We start from the raw sequence: 16,342 nt of genomic DNA, 5'->3' as shown, positions 1-16,342 counted from the left end.
CTTCATATGTCCATTGAAGTCCCATCCGGATGGTTTTGAACCACTTGCTATGCTCCACACGTTGACCGCTCTCCTTTTCTGACTCACAAGCATGCCTTTCCACCTGCCACGACACGCTTCCCTCTGCTCACTGGGGACCTTTCCTGAGCTGAAACCAGCCTGGTGCCGTCAAGGCTTCCAAGGAGCCCAGCTTCCCCGCCTGGGCATGTATGATACTGGTCCTCAACTCAATGTTGCTATGCCTGCTCTCTACTCTTGGCAAAGGATGTCTTCTGCACAGTGGACCTCTTTGTCATCGGATGAGTCTTATACCAGTTTCAGATCACTGGGTATGATTCCTCACAAGGTGCCCAAGCATATTCTAGACTCTTCCACTTAATGTTGCTACAAAACTCGCACAGAATGAATGTAAGAGCTAGCTGCCCGAAGACCCAAAAGCCAGTGTCAGCATATTGGCCACATGACAAATCTCGGGTCTTGCTATTCTCCTCTGGCATCACTTGGCTTGAAATTTGGGAGAGCCTGAGACCCAGCATGAGCCCTGGTATAGACAAAGTCAGCTCTCTAGTCTGGTTTAAGGAGTGTGTGTGTTGTGGGGTGGGGGGCGCTCCTAATATGTGAGAAATGAAACAATTCCATATTGCTCCCCCTCCCCTCATCATTCACGTCTGCCCCCACACTCCAGTCAATCCTTGACGTCTGGGGCACAAGACTTCTCTGGGAAATTCAGAGAAATGACTATTTCTTGTGACAGGGGAGCTGCAGGCACAAGAGGGAGCTGTGCTGGCTGGTTTTATGTCAACTTGACACAAGCTGAGGGAAGCCTCAGTTAAGAAAATGCATGCATAAAATGGGATTGTGGGCAAGCCTGTAGGGTAATTTCTTCATTAGTGATTTGATGTGGGAGGGTCCATCATATTCTGGGTGTGGCCACCTTTGGGTAGATGGTCCTTGGGTTCTATAAGAAAGCAGGCTGAGCAAGCCATAAGCAGCACCCTCCATGGCCTCTGCATCAGCTCTTGCCTCCAGGTTCCTGCCCTGATTGAGTTCCTGTCCTGACTTCCTTCAGTGGTGAACAGCGATGTGGAAGTGTGAGCCAAATAAACCCTTTCATCCCCAACTTACTGTGGCCGTGGTATTCCATCGCAGCAATAGACACTCTGACTAAGTTGGCACCAGGGTAGTTGGGTATTGCTGTGACAGATGTGACCACATTTGGGGGAGGATTGTGGGAGGACTTTTGAACTTTAGAAAAGTCACTGAGTGTTGAGAACTTGGGTGGGAAGTTCTGTAGGATCTTGGAAGAAAAGAATGTTGGAAGCAATGCAGAAGGCCTGGCTTGTAAGTTTCAGAAGGAAACAGAGATTCTTCTGGGCCATTTGTGTGAAGAATCTGTGGTTGCCTGGTCAGCTGAGGCTGACTTGTCGGCTGTGACTAACAAGAGACCAACACCACTGAAGTGAAACCAGTGAGTTACTGGGACAACTGATGCTGGTCAGCTGGAGCTGGGAAATTGGTGGTGATTAAGAAACCAGAGTGGAGGTGAGGGATGCTTCAGATTGCCAGAGCCGTGCTACCAGAACGCAGTAATGAAGCCAGGTTTCAGCCCCCGTGGAGGTGGCTTTGGTGGCAGAGGAGGTTTGGTGACAGAGGCAGTAGAAGAGGAGGCCACGGAGGCTTTGGTGGAGGTCAGAGGTTGGGGCAGAGGTGGTGGCTTCAGGGGCCATGGACATGGAGGAGGAGGTGGAGGAGGTGGGGGCTTCCAGTCTGTGGGCAGCTGAGGTCGAGGTAGTGGCCGGAGAGGCAAAAGAGGAAACCAGTCAGGGAAGAATGGGATGGTAGAACCACATTGGCATGAAGGTGTCTTTATCTGTTGAGGAAAGGAGGATGCCTTTGTCACAAAGAATCTGGTCCCCAGAGAATCTGTGTGTGGAGAGATGAGAGCCTATTTCAGAGGGAGATGACAAAACTGACTACGATCCTGAAACCCCTTCTGCTCTAGGCTGGCAGCAGCAAACCTTGGCGGCATAGATTGGATCCACATCAAGCCGGGGGGGAGGGGGGGCACAGCACTCTACTTCAGCACAGCCTCAGGCACCACCATCTCCCACATCTTTGATGTTGTCGGCCTGGATGGTCTGGTCTATGCAGTCGAATTCTCCCACTGCTCTGGCCGTGACCTCATCAACTTGGCCAAGAAGAGGACCAGCATTATTCCTATGATTGAAGATGCTCAGCACCCACACGAATACCGCATGCTTATCACAGTGGTGGATGTGATCTTTGCCAAAATTGCCCAGCCAGACCAAACCTGGACTATGGCCCTGCATGCCCACACCTTCCTGCGGAATGGAGGACACTTTGTGATTTCCACTGAGGCCAACTGCATTGACTCCTCAGCCTCGGCAGGAGCTGTGTTTGCATCTGAAGTGAAGGAGACTCATCAGGGGAACATGAAGCCCCAGGAGCGAGCCCTATGAGCGAGACCACACTGTGGTTGTGGTGTGCACATGCCACCTCCCAGGGCAAAGAACTGAAACTCAGAGCTGTCTAGAATTGGAGAAAAAATTGTGTGTTGCCACTGTTGTAGTGTGGCTTTTCTTTTTTTGTTTTGTTTTGTTTTTGTCTTTCTATTAAATGACTCATCTGTCAAGAAGGAGGAGGAGAAGAAAGAGAAGAAGAGGAGGAGGAGGGAGGAGGAGGAGGAGGAGGAGGAGGAGACCAGAATCCCTGTGGTGAAATCTTCTGGGAAGTGTTTCCTCAGGGTCAGCACACAGAAGCTGTGCTCCAGAGGTGGCCAGGTTGTACCTCATGTTGGCAGCTGAACTTGGGTAGTGTAAGAGCCACCCAGGTGGTACTGGTTCTGAAGGCATGAATAGGTCATGGTGGCAGGGGCTATTCGTGAAGGCGCAGCCTCAGTGGCAGTTGAAGGCCCAGGATTAAAGGGGTCATGCAGAGAAGTTGAGGCTTGGCACCATGGAGAGAGCCTAGGTAAAGTACAGCCCAGTGGCAGCAGAGGCCCCAGCATTTTGGAGATGCCAATACCACGGGATGACCACCAAGAATAGCAGCCGTGGTGGAGGGGAGCCTGTCTGAGCCTAGAAGACAAGCTGTGTGCGCCGCAGAGGTCAGGGTCAGAGAAGTGGCCCAAGCAGAGGTCAGGGTCAGAGAAGTGGCCCAAGCAGAGGTCAGGGTCAGAGAAGTGGCCAAAGCAGAGGTCAGGGTCAGAGAAGTGACCCAAGCAGAGGTCAGGGTCAGAGAAGTGACCCAAGCAGAGGTCAGGGTCAGAGAAGTGGCCCAACCACTTTGGAGGAGCCGAGAACGTGAGTAGATACCAGACATTGGATACTGAGTTACTTACAGTTGGGTTTGGTTTTGCTTTGATCTGGTTGTGACTGTGCCCTGCCACTTCCCTCTTTAATTAAGAAATTATTTAATGGTGTCAGGGATTGGCTGTCTTCTTTGGGGTGGGTCTTGGGTTGGGCCAGGCATTGCTTGGAATTCTCTCAATCTCTGCTCTATCTGTTCTATCTTTATCTCTGCCTGTCTTTAAGAGAGCCAAGCCCTAACACTATTAATGATACTATGCTATGCCTGCAGACAGGAGCCTATCAGAGTTGTTCCTTGAGAGGCTCCTCCCAGCAGTGGTTCAAAACAGATGCTGAGACTCACAGCCAAACATTGGGAGAAGCATAGGGAATCTAGTGTGAAAGTGGGCAGGGAGGATAAAAGGACCTGGGGTGACAAGAGCGCCACAAGAAGACCAACAGAGCCAACTAACCAGGGCCCAGAGGGGTCTGTTGTGTCTGAAGCACCAGCCAAGGACCACACATGGACTGGACCTGGGTCGTCTACATAGATGTAGCCGATGGGAAGTTCAGGTTTCATGTGGGTCCTCTAGTACGGGGATGAGGGCTGTCTCTGACATGGACTCTGTTGCCTGCTTTTTCAATCCCTCCCCCCTGATGGGACTGTCTTGCCAGGCCACAGGGAAGAGGACAAACTCAGTCCTGATGCAACTTGATGATCTGGGGTGAGTGGGTAGAGGGGTCCCCTTTTCTGAGGCATGGGGGAATGAAGGAGGGACTGAGAGGAGAGGAAGGAGGGGCAGTGACTAGGATGTAAAGTGAACAAATACATTAATTAAAAATAAAGAAAATACTTAAATTAATTGTAATTTTATAGGAGCCCATAATTAAGAGACTTTGAACTTTTAAAAGAGATTTTAGATTTTAAAGAGACTATGGAACTTTTAAAGTTATTTATATTTTAAATTGTGATGCTGATGTTAACATGCCATCTTTGGGATAAATAAGAAAGTAAAGGTCCTGACTGAAAAGTGATGTAGTTGACAGGAGAGTTATGCTGGCTACTTTTTTTTTTTTTTTTTTATCAATTTGACACAGATTAGAGTTTCCTGAGAGGAGGGAACCTCAATTAAGAAAATGCCTCCATAAGATCAGGTTGTAGGCAAGCCTGTAGAGCATTTTCTTAATTAGTGATTGATGAGAGAGGGCTCACCCGTTGTGGGTGGTGCCACCCCTGGGCAGATGATCCTGGATTCTATGAAAAAGCAGGCTGAGCACACCAATAAGCAACATCACTCTGTGGCCTCTGCATCACCTCCTGCCTGCAGGTTCCTCCCTGTTTGAGTTCCTGTCCTGAGTTCTTTGATGATGGACAGTGCTGTGGAAGTAGAAGCCAAATAAACTCTTTCCTTCCTAATTTTCTTTGGTCATGGTGTTTCACTGCAGCAACAGAGACCCTAAGACAAGTTGGTACCAGCATAGTGGGGCATTGCTGTGGCAAACCTGACATTGTTTTAAGGAGGATTATGGACGGACTCTGGAGCTTTAGGTTAAAAAAGCCATGGAGTGTTGAGAACTCAGTGGGACAGTCTACAGGAGCTTGGGAGAGTGCTGAGAGCAATGTGGAAGACCGAGGTCAGGCCCATGACATTCCAGGGGACGTTCAAAGACACCATCAGGGCTGTTTGCTATTCTGAATTAAGATTCTGTGGTTCTGGCTGGTTAGCTTGGGCTGAAGAGTCAGCTGTGGTTGACAAGAGACTGGCACCATTGAAGTAAAACTTTTGCTTTCCTGGAGCAATTAATACTGGTTAACAGGAGCTAAGAGATTATTGGTGATTAAGAAGAGACCAGCCTCACTGAAGTGAAATCTTCTGGGTAGTGTTTCCTTCTGGGAAGCTGTGTTCCAGAGGTGGTCGAGATTGCACCTAGTGTGCACTGGCAGCCAAAGTTGGTAGTGTAAGAGTCATGCAGGTGGTTCTGCGTGAAGAAGTCATGGAAAGCAGCTGAGGCTTGGCACTGTGTGGCTCCCTGAAGAGAGCCCAGGAGAGGCTACTGTGAAAGTGCAGCCCAGTGGCAGCAAGGGACCCCAGCGTTTGGAGATGCCAGTACCATGGGGTAGCCACCAAGAACAGCCAGCCTAGAAGACACACATGTGTGCTGCAGAAGGTGGAGCTGAAGAAGTGACCCACTCCCCTTGGAGGAGCCCAGAAGATGGTGAGTGCACCCCCCCCAGATATTGAGTTATTTACACTGTTGGAGTTTTTGCCTTGTTCAGATGTAACTGTGCCCTGCTTCTTCCCTCTTGAAGTGAGCAGCTATTTTACTTAATTTTTATTTTACAGGAGCCCGTGGCTGAAAGACGTTGAACTTTTAAAGGAGACTTTGAATTTATCAAAGAGATTGGTTGTTTCAAAGAGGTTGAATTTTTAATGTGTTTGAATTTGTAAGACTGTGGGACTTTTAAAGTTATTTGTGTTTTTAATGTGAGATCTTGGAGATGTACAAGAAAGGAAAGGTTGTAGCTTTACAGAGAGTGATGAGTTTGCGTATGAAGCGGAAGGAGTCAGTTGTGTTGGATAATTTTGTGTCAATCTGACACAAGCTGGCGTCATCTGAGAGCAGGGAACCTCAGTTAAGGACATGCCTCCATAAGATGGGGCTGTAGGCAAGCCTGTAGGGCATTATTTTAATTGGGGACCCTGTTTCATCACAGCAATAGGAACCCTCAATAAAACGTCGAGGAACACTTTATTACTTTCCCCACAGAGCCACTTCTCTTCTTTGTTGTCCTAAGATACAGACACAGGGCAGGAGGCCTATGGTAGAACAATCTTGCTAAAGTTCCAGAAGAAACTAGAAAGTACCCTACAGAGGGGAAGATTTAGGAAAAGCTGCCTTGTAAATTTGTTTCTAAACTTCTGGGCTCAACCCTAAGATAGACTGAAATAGACAGAACCCTAATTAGCAGGTCACTGTTGAGAACTGAGCTGAAGAGGAAACTATTGCCACTGGCCACGGCCAGGGATGGATCTCTGTCTTGGGAAGCAGAGCTGCTCTTGAGGAGCCCATAGGAGAGCTCTTAGAGTGTTAGGCCTCTAGGAAGTAAGAAAGCAGCATTCTCTGTAGGGTTTGTAAAAATCTGGAGCCTTGTAATCAACAAAGTGTGTAAGAATCAGTAAAGTATGCTTGGCATACAGGGAAAAACTGGGGAAATCTCACTGTGGGTGGAAAAAGGTGATTGGCAGACATCGTTGCTGAGATGACACAAAATTTAAAACAGCTAGTGTGAAAGTTATGCAATATATAGAGGGAGCGTCTTTGAAATGAACAAAAGGGTGAAAAGTCACAGAAAGAAGTAGAGGACATAAAGAAGACCAGAAGCAGATTTTAGACATAAACTCTAATACAACAGAAAATAAAAGTCTCAAATGCTCAGTAGTGGGATGGAGATGTCAAGGTGATGATGTGGGGCATGCATGGCGACGGAAGTGATGAGGTGGGGCATGCGTGGCGACAGAAGTGATGATGTGGGGCATGCGTGGCGACAGAAGTGATGATGTGGGGCATGCGTGGTGACGGAAGTGATGATGTGGGGCATGCGTGGTGACAGAAGTGATGAGGTGGGGCATACGTGATGACGAAAGTGATGACGTGGGGCATGCATGGCAACAGAAGTGATGAGGTGGGGCATGTGTGGCGACGGAAGTGATGAGGTAGGGCATGCGTGGTGACGGAATTGATGACGGAAGTGATGAGATGGGGCATGCGTGGTGACGGAAGTGATGACGGAAGTGATGAGATGGGGCATGCGTGGCGACGGAAGTGATGACGTGGGGCATACGTGGTGGCGGAAGTGATGAGGTGGGGCATACGTAGTGACGGAAGTGATGACGTGGGGCATGCATGGTGACGGAAGTGATGAGGTGGGGCATGTGTGGCGACGGAAGTGATGAGGTAGGGCATGCGTGGTGATGGAAGTGATGACGGAAGTGATGAGATGGGGCATGCGTGGCGACGGAAGTGATGGTGTGGTTGTTCTCCTGGCACACGGGCTCAGACAAGAGGGTCCAGGCTGAGCTCCGGTCAGCCTGGGCTATGCAGCAAAGCTCCCATCTCAGAATATTAAAGGCAAGAACCGTTCTCGGTTTTCTTTTTAGAAAGATAGCAATTTTTAAATCCGAATGATAACAGATGAGAAAGATTGAAAACTAAAGACAGAGCCTCACAGATCTTTAAGGAAGTACCAGAACGTCCAACAACCCTGTTAGGTAGGAATCTTAGACATGACTGGAGCTGAGTAGATGCTCAGTGGGGCACAAGTGGCTCTCAGTGAATCCGGACTCAAGTGTCCACATAAACATTGGAGGCAGAGATGGAGGTTCCTGGGGGCAAACTGGCCAGCTGGACTAGTTGAACTGCTGAGCTCTGGGGGACAAGCATTGAGAAATCTGACATCACTCTCTGGCCTCCAGACACGTGCCTCAACACACATGATTAAAAAGGGGAGGCAGGGGAGAGAAAGAATGTGATACATAAGGAAACGTGAAGAAATGGTGCCTGGAGATCCCCCAAATTTGGAGGAAAACATAAGCCTGTATATTTCAAGAACACCAGAGCCACACCAGGCACAGCATGGATGCTGACGAACACAGAAGAAAGTACCTAAAGCTGCCATCATTTCCAGGGCAGTGCTACTCCACAGGGCTGTGTGCTGCTCCAGAAGGGATGTGTTAAACTCATAACAGCCCTCATATCTGGCCTTATGTAGTAATTAGATTATGAAATGAAAGACACATCACCCACGGCCTGTTGGCGCAGGCCTTTAATACCAGCGCTAGGGAAGCAGAGGCAGGTGGGGCTCATGAGTTCGAGGCCAGCCTGGTCTATCTGTATAGTGAGTTCCCCAGAGCTACACAGAAACAAACAAACAAACAAACAAACAACCACAACATGGACTGTCCACTGTGGAGCCTGAGGAAGCGGAGAGAAGTCTGGAGATCACCGATATGAACGCTTGAAGTCATTCCACAGGGATACACTGTTGTCGAAAATGTTTGGCTATTAATGTTTACTATTAATCCACAGAATTATTACAGCAGTTATTATTCAACCATTATCATATCAATAAAAGACACAGACATTTGCTAGATGTTTAATATGCCTATACGCTGGGGCTGGGCAGAAATTACCCCCAAAACTGTCTTCACCTCCCAGCCCCACATACCAATTGCTCTAATGATTCCTATCTTGGCTACTTCCCGTAAATTAATTTAATAACCCGTAAATACTTGCATGAGTTTCTCATCTGGGCTGTGTCTCTCCATGACTGATCCTCAGAGTAAACCCCTCCCAGTCACGTGGCTTTTCTTTACCTAACCTATGGTGGTCTCTGCTCTTCCTTGTTTTCTCATACCTGTGTCCCCTTTCCCATGATCCTTCTGTCCTCCGAGCCTGTGAACCTTAGCTCTGCCCACCTCACTTCTGCCCTGCCCGGGTGTGTGGGCATTTATTTAGCCCATCTTGGAGAATTCTGGAGGCAAGGTTACACGGTATCATTTGGGTACGTGAGTGTTTCTGCTCATAAAAGCAAGTAGACCTTGGGGAGCAAAAATAATTGGCTGTCAAATATGAAGTAGCAGACGATGCTGTTATAATACATCCTGTCACTTTATGATCTTCACATAAGCTGCTGAGAAAGCTGCAGGCTGAGAATTGCTCTCCTGCTGAAAGCGCTTGTGTGTTTGTGTGGTGCTTTGAGTAAGAATGGCTCCCATAGGCTCCCATAGGCTGTAGGGAGTGGCACCGCTAGGAGGTGTGGTTTTGTTGGAGTAGGTGTGGCCTTGTTGAAATAGATGTGTCACGGGGGGCGGGCTTTGAGGTCTCAGATGCTCAAGCCAGGCCTAGTTTGGCACTCTGTTCCTGCTGTCTGCCCATCCACGTGTAGAACCCTCAGCACCAGCACCATTTCTGCCAGCATGCCACCATGCTTCCCGCCGTGATGTCAGTGGACTGAACCTCTGAACTGTAAGCCAGCCCCAGGTGAATGCTTTCCTTTATAAGAGTTGCTGTGGTCATGGTGTCTCCCTATTCACAGCAATAGAACCCTGACTAAAACACTCTGTTAACATGCTGACGTGTGTATAGGGTACATTGCTTCCTAGCTGTTCCTGCAAGGCAAGTTAAAAATGATGGACTTCAGTGTTGGGTGACTGGTCTGTGATAGGAACAGATTTGTCTCCGTGTGTCCAGGTCCTCTTCAGGGTTCAAAGGGATCTACTGTAGGAGAGCAGAACACTGTATCCAGATATGAAAACAATTTTTAAAAGCAATGACATTTAAACTGCTTTTTTTTTTTAAATTTTGAGCCAGGGTTTCTCTGTGTGTATCCCTGACTGTGAATTCTTTCTTATTCACATGATTTTGAAATTTCATAGAAAGTTTACCTTACAGACACATTATTATTCCAAACACAACCTCAACTTAGGGATGCATTTCTAGCTAGAGTAAGTTTCTCTTCAGGTTTCAGAAATTTATTATTAAAAGAAAGGAGGGGGAAAAGGAATTAGTAATAGAATATTATAGAGAATGTCTATAACTTGGTAAATTAAACAAAATTCTTACAAGTATCCCACAGGTTAGAGAGACTTGAGATTTGGTCATATTTTATTTATTTATTTTTTGGCCATATTTTAGCCTAATCAATATGGAATATAACATACAGTACTTCTCAGACTTGGGGCTAAGATCAAGTGAACTAAAATATTTTAAAATGGGATGTAGGTGAAACAGTTGTTGGACAGTCATTGAAATGCTCATTTGTGAACTATCAAAAGAACAGCCCGAGTTTCTTCCTTCACTAAGAAAAATAAGAGCCAATAAAACCAAAGCAAGCCAGAGAATGGAACAGCAGAACCAGACCATAAATCACTGAAATTGAAAATAGAGAAAAATCAGTGAAACCAAAACTTGGTTGTTTTAGCTCAATAACATTTATAAACCTTTAAAAAAGACCCAATTTACTAGTACTAGAATGAAAAAAGGGATTGTTATTACAAACTGATGGTAAAACAGCAATTTAGAAAAATGTAAAAAAAAAAAAAATTCTGCCACAAAACACAAACTGTCAAAACTTGCCCAGGATGAAGTTTGGAGGCCTTGAATAGCCCTATTGATGTGTTAAACACTGAATGTTCACAGAAAACTCCAGAAAGAACTCTCTAAGCCAGCTCTGACACACAGAAGACAGAATGCATTGCCATAAAAATGAAAAGATGTACAGTGATTTATATTCACCTAAAAAATATAAGACAATTATCCTAATCCCAAATTCAGACAGGGATGGCGCGCGCGCACACACACACACACACACACACAGTGCTTGCTATGCAAGTCTGAAGACCTGAGTTCAGTTCCCTGGAACTCATGTAAAAGCCAGACTGATGGTACCTGTAACCCCAACACTTGTATGGGGAGATGGGAGGTTGTTGGTAAGTTGGGTGTTTTTCTTCCCAGCCCCAAGTTCCTGGAAAAATGACTCACGAGACTTAAAATATATTTACAAATACCTAGGCCATCTAGCTAGGCTCTTCTCTGAATAGTTCATATATTAAAATCACCCATTTATTCTAATCTACATTCTGCCACATGGCTGTTGCTTCTGCTTAGGTACCAGTGTCTGTCCTCCTCACATCTCCCCGGGCAAATCTCTACTGCTGACTTTATCCCAGAATCCTTTCTGCCTGCTGAATATCTCTCCTTCTATTTCCTACATCAAGTATAAGCTATTAGATTGTATTGACAGGCAATGCTTTTACACAGATACAAGAGAGTCCTTCTACAGGAGGTAGAGATGGTAGAATCCTTAGAAGTTCTTGGGTCAACTGGCTTAGCATTTGCAGAGTAGCAACAGATCACAAAAAAGATGCTACCTCATGTAGGAGGAAGACAAAAACTAACACCTGAGATCTTCCTGTGATCTCCAAATGCACACCATGGCATATGCATACACACACACACACACACACACACACACACACACACACACACACAATATATATATATATACAAAGTTAAATAATTGCAGAACAGTAACTCTCATGAGCACACTGTTCAAGTCCATAGCAAAATCATAGTATAAAAACATACAGACATTTCTTTGGCATTATGGACCATTAGGAGAATGAACATTAACAGGAAAGAAATGAAATACCCTTTGGTGAATTAGTGGTAAATAAACCGTGGTGCATTCTGCAATGAGCAGTAAGGAGGAGCAAGCTACTGTGCACTACTTGGATGAGCCGCCAAGATGAGTCTCCACGCTGAGTGAAAGAAGCCTGTTTCAGAAGTTCTGCACACTCTCTGACTCCATTTCTGTGCAGCGATAGAACAAATTGATGTAGCTGGAGGAGGAGGAGGAGGAGGAGCTCAGTGAAGAGCGCTGACCTTTTCTCCACACTCCTGTTCATGGCCCCTGAGTTCTAATTAGTAGCCACTTGAGGAAGAGTGTGTTGGCCCTGGATTAAAACCTCTGCCTTCTGCTACCTGATCCCAGTGCCCCTGGGCATCTGCTCAACTTAGTGAATAAAAGATTGAAGGAAGCAGGCAACAATTTAAGCAGCAAAAGTGACTCGAGAGACCCTAAGACAGACAGATGCATTTGCTTAACCCAACCTGTGATGTTGGTAATTAGAACGGAATGCTCTCCCAGGATTCGCCTCGACGTACTTTTGCTTGGCTCACAACTGTGTCTTGTGGTTGCATTGTGGCACCTGTGGATCATGAGTTCGGGGACTGCACTTGGTAAAAAGCTCCAACTCCTCTCTTGGGCCCATGAGATAATTAAAAGCAGGACAAGAGCCTGGCATCTCCCCCTCTGCCTATGTCTGTCTCCTTCACTGTGGGTTACCTGCTTAGCTCTGCGGTTGGCATATGGATCACTCGAGGAACACTGGTGTCATCTGCCTTCAAGGCTGAAGGTGACTTCACTTTGGACCCCAGGCTGTCAAAGGGCAGACATCCCTCTGCAGCTGTCCACCCCTCCCACCCTCTGCAACAAAGATAGCTACCCAGAATGACTTGGTCTCACTCTGGACCAGAAGCCATCATCTTGTAGACCACAGTCACCCCTTGACCAATGATGGCAGAGATAGACCTCTTCACGCCCACCCCCTGCAGAACCAGAACCGAGACACTGGGACTGCCTAGTTGTGTGCACTTCCTGTGCCTTGCCACAGGTCCTTCTCTACTGAAACCTAAGGTCACGTCAGTACCCTGGCGTTGGACTCAGGGGCCAGGCCTGTTACCTCTGTCTGGTGCAGAGCACGTGGGATAAATCTCCTTCCTCGGCTCCTCACTGGATGGATCTCTTTAGTAGCATGCTCTGAGCAGGTGGCTGAGCCCGATGACACTGCTGGTGTTCAAGCTTTTGTCCTCAAAATTCCAGTCACACATGCACACCACATCTAAGCATCTCTCCAGGTTCCACCCTGAAGCGGGAACGTGATTACACACAAGTCCTTTCTCCAAAAGCATCTGCTGTCTTCACTGAAGGTAGTGGGTAACTATCAGGGGAGTTCACACTGGAATTAGGGTTTGAGATTTGTGACAGGACTTGATAAGCACCATTTAGGCTTAGCAGGGAGTCTGTGGTGGAGGAGCGAACTAGCCAAGCACAACAGGCATATTGCATGGGAGGAAAACTAGGTGTGTGGGGGGGGGGGAGTGTGTGTGTGTGTGTGTGTGTAGGGGTGAGTTACAGTGACCTGAAAACTAAAGTTGTTATTAGAACCAGAAGGCTTCTCAGTTACCAGCTAGGAGTGAGGACCAGACAGAATTTGGTCAGCAGAAGGTTCTGGAAAACTGTAGTGACTGAGTTGCTATCCTTTACTGGCTCTACCATGTGTTGGCAATCCTTTTGATGGCCTCTGGGAAGGCTGCTCTACAGATAGAAACAAAAGACTGCGGGGGAGGGGGGCACGGGGAAGGGGACAGTGCCTTAACTCAAGACCAAGATATTCTTAAAGGGCAGATAGACTATTATTTTATTCCCTGGTAACGAGAGAAAGCCACTGCCCGGGGACTGTGTTGGGTGCTGTGTTGGCAGCCTTGAAGGCTGGATGAATAGATAGAGCAGACGCCTTTCAAACATCTTCCTTACTGCTGAGGCCTTGGCAGCTAGACGATCTCTCAGTAGCAGAAGGTAACACAACTTACTCGGTTCATGGGAGCCTTCTTTCCCGGAGTTTCTATCACACTTGGTTCTTCTTTGGCATGGGAATGAGGACTCACAGCCATTTCCTCTGTGGCAGTGTCCCCCTCCATCTTGCTGACTTTGGTGCCTCGCTCAGCACAGAGGAGTTTGGCCGTTGCTGAATCACAGGGAAATCTTTCCAAAGGCATTAGGTGCGACAGTCCAACTCTTATAGTCCTCTCAAGGGACACACATCTCAGTCAAAGGGAGGACCATGGGGACAGCAATGGCCAAGGGGACACACTTCAGAGTCAAAAGCTGCAATGCCCTGACTGGCAGGGGCTAACATCTGTGTTAAGGTGCACCCAGATGGGCAGGTGCGGGCCTTCGCGCGAGCAGGACAGCGTGCTTGTGCGGGAGTCAGCATCCAGGCAGGGAATGCTGGGAAATGTTCTAGGGCTAGGCTGGATGACTTTGCTGCCTACATAGAGCTCACGCTGAGCGAGGAGAACAGCTAGTGGGGGGATGTGGAGAGATGTGGGGGGTAAGCCTACTCTTCCCTGTGTGAGGAAAGAGACAAACAGGAAGTGTGGGAGGCGGTGGTGTGGGTGTGAGCCTTCTCAGAGCTTGTTGATTTCCAAGTAACTCAACCTTTAGATTTGGATCACTGTATCTGTCTTTTTTTTTTTTTTAAACTACTATGACAGAACTGACAAAAGCAAGGGAAGGGAGGACTTACAGAGTGTGGAGTCCACCATGATAGGAAGGTCCTGGCTATAGGTGCTCAGAACCCCATTGTATGAAGAAGTGGGGGGGCATGTTGGTGTTCAGCTTGCTTTCTTCTTTTTATTCAGGGACGCCCCCAACTCGTGCAGTGGTGCCACCCACGTAGGAACTCCCCCATGCATAAGCCCAGAGGTTTGTTTCTATGGAGATTATAAGCCCCATCAAGCTGTCAATCAGGATCACGGTCTCTGAATGCTGGAGAGCTTGCAGGGTTGTCCACTGTCCCCTGGTTGCCTCCTTCCCATACTCCCTGGCACTGCCGGCCCCGCCCCCCAGGAGACCTTAGCCTCCTCCTGCTTTATGACTGTCTCTGCGCCTGATGAAATTTGACACTAAAACCACAGCTATGCTTGTTATTTTTTTGCGATCCCATCTTTTCTGTTTTCATAAGCAGGTTAATTCAGAAGATAGAGCTAAGATGCTATGACATTAAATGTATTCACTCACTGGGCAGCTAAGCTCCTACTCCAGGCCCTCTGGGATCTACAAAGGCAGGAGGGCTGAGGGGACCCAGGCACAGCTCGCCGACTGCGTGGTGGTGGTAGTGGTGATGCAGGGCTGTTGTCTGCTGATGCTCTGTCTGGGGAGGTGTGTGGGGGGTATGAAGCAGAGGTGAGGAGGGCAGGGGAGGCAAGGCTGCTTTCTACAATCTTGTTTCACTTTGGATGAGCAGAGCAGTCAAAGGCTCCAAAGAAGAGTCCTTTTCTTTGCCTTTGAAATGAACTGAAGGCAAAACCAACTCCCTCCTGTCACACGCATAACGGCCTTGGTGAAATGCTGTTCCTTCTTGTACTTTAACTAAAGATGAGCTGAGCTCTCCGGTGTGGGGCCTCTGTCTTTATTAGAAATACATTTTAAAATTGTGCGTGCATGTAGGGAACACTCGCCCGTTCATGCGAATGCGGAGCCCAGAGGCTGATATCTGATGTCCCCTCTGTCACTGTCCACTCCTTTTTGTTTTGAGATAGGGTCTCTCATTGGACAACCCTTGGATCACTGCTGTTGCTAGGCTTCCAGGCCCGCAGAGGCCAGGCTCACAGCATCTGACGGTGACACACAGCCCCCAGCTCTGGGTTGCAGGTTCACACCACTATGCTTGGATTTTACATGAGTTCTGGAGATCTCAAGTCAGGTTTTCATACCTACACAGCAAGCACTTTATCTCCTGAGCCGTTACCCCAGCCCCTAGAATATATACATTCAAGGTAAGGGGTGGGGTGGGGAGGCAGTGGAGGGGTGAGGTGTGGGGAGCAGAGAAGGGAGGTGTGGAGCACTGGAGAGGTGAGGTGGGGGAAATGAAGGGGTGAGGTGTGGGGAGCGGAAAGATGCAGGGGAGGTGGTAGAGGTGGAATCCAGGCCTTCATACATACTAGGCAAGAGCTTCATTACCGAGCTGCACCCCCAGCCACCTTAGGACGTAAAGGTGATATCCACTCAGGATAAACCACACTTCACATTTTGAATTTGCTCTCTGAGGCTAATGACCTGCAGTATGTTCCCTTCAGAATGCTGGGCAAAAGCAGCAAGCTCTGTCAGACCTCGGTGACCCTGTCATGTAGCGTCTTCATCCAGCAATTACTTTTTAGTTCAGTGCTCTGTGTTGTCAGGTCCAGCAACCTGTCCATGGGGCGCACTGATACTGAGCGCCCATGTAACCACTGTCTGTTTCTCTTTCGGCACACTGGTAAAGGAATGGCGTGAGCTGCTCGGCAATTTTGCATATATGGCCTTTCTGTCACATGATTTTGTTCTATGCTAGGTTAGTGTGTTCCCAAAGGCCTCAGGGATGTTGTGAGCTTTGTGTTTGGTGCCTGCATTCAGGATCAGGTGATGCGCATATGGATGTGTACACGGATGCGCATGCCTCTGCTGCCGTGATTCCTTTCTGCTCTAGTTAACCCTTTGTGCCTCACTGTTCTCTCATATCTCATGAGCACAGACGCCTCCTTTGAAGGGTAAGCACTGTGAACACCACAGCCAGTCTCAGGAGCGCTGTCATCTGGATTGAGCAATCACGCGATACTGATGCTCTGGGGGCCGTTAGAGGGGCTCCTGG

The 16,342-nt window shown here is 47.9% G+C and overlaps 1 protein-coding gene and 1 pseudogene across 2 annotated transcripts in view; both read left to right on the top strand.

Annotated features, from left to right (window-relative positions):
- The window catches only part of KCNE2 (potassium voltage-gated channel subfamily E regulatory subunit 2), a 170,992-nt gene that overhangs the window by 13,871 nt on the left and 140,779 nt on the right, over positions 1-16,342 (top strand). The window lies entirely within an intron of this gene.
- LOC311608416 (rRNA 2'-O-methyltransferase fibrillarin-like) lies at positions 1,239-2,651 on the top strand (annotated as a pseudogene). Its single transcript has one exon. The product of its transcript is annotated as an rRNA 2'-O-methyltransferase fibrillarin-like (transcript).

Source organism: Acomys minous (genome assembly GCF_964271855.1).
Source record: "Acomys minous genome assembly, chromosome: 11".
Classification (NCBI taxonomy): domain Eukaryota; kingdom Metazoa; phylum Chordata; class Mammalia; order Rodentia; family Muridae; genus Acomys; species Acomys minous.
This window is presented reverse-complemented; position numbering and strand designations above follow the sequence as displayed.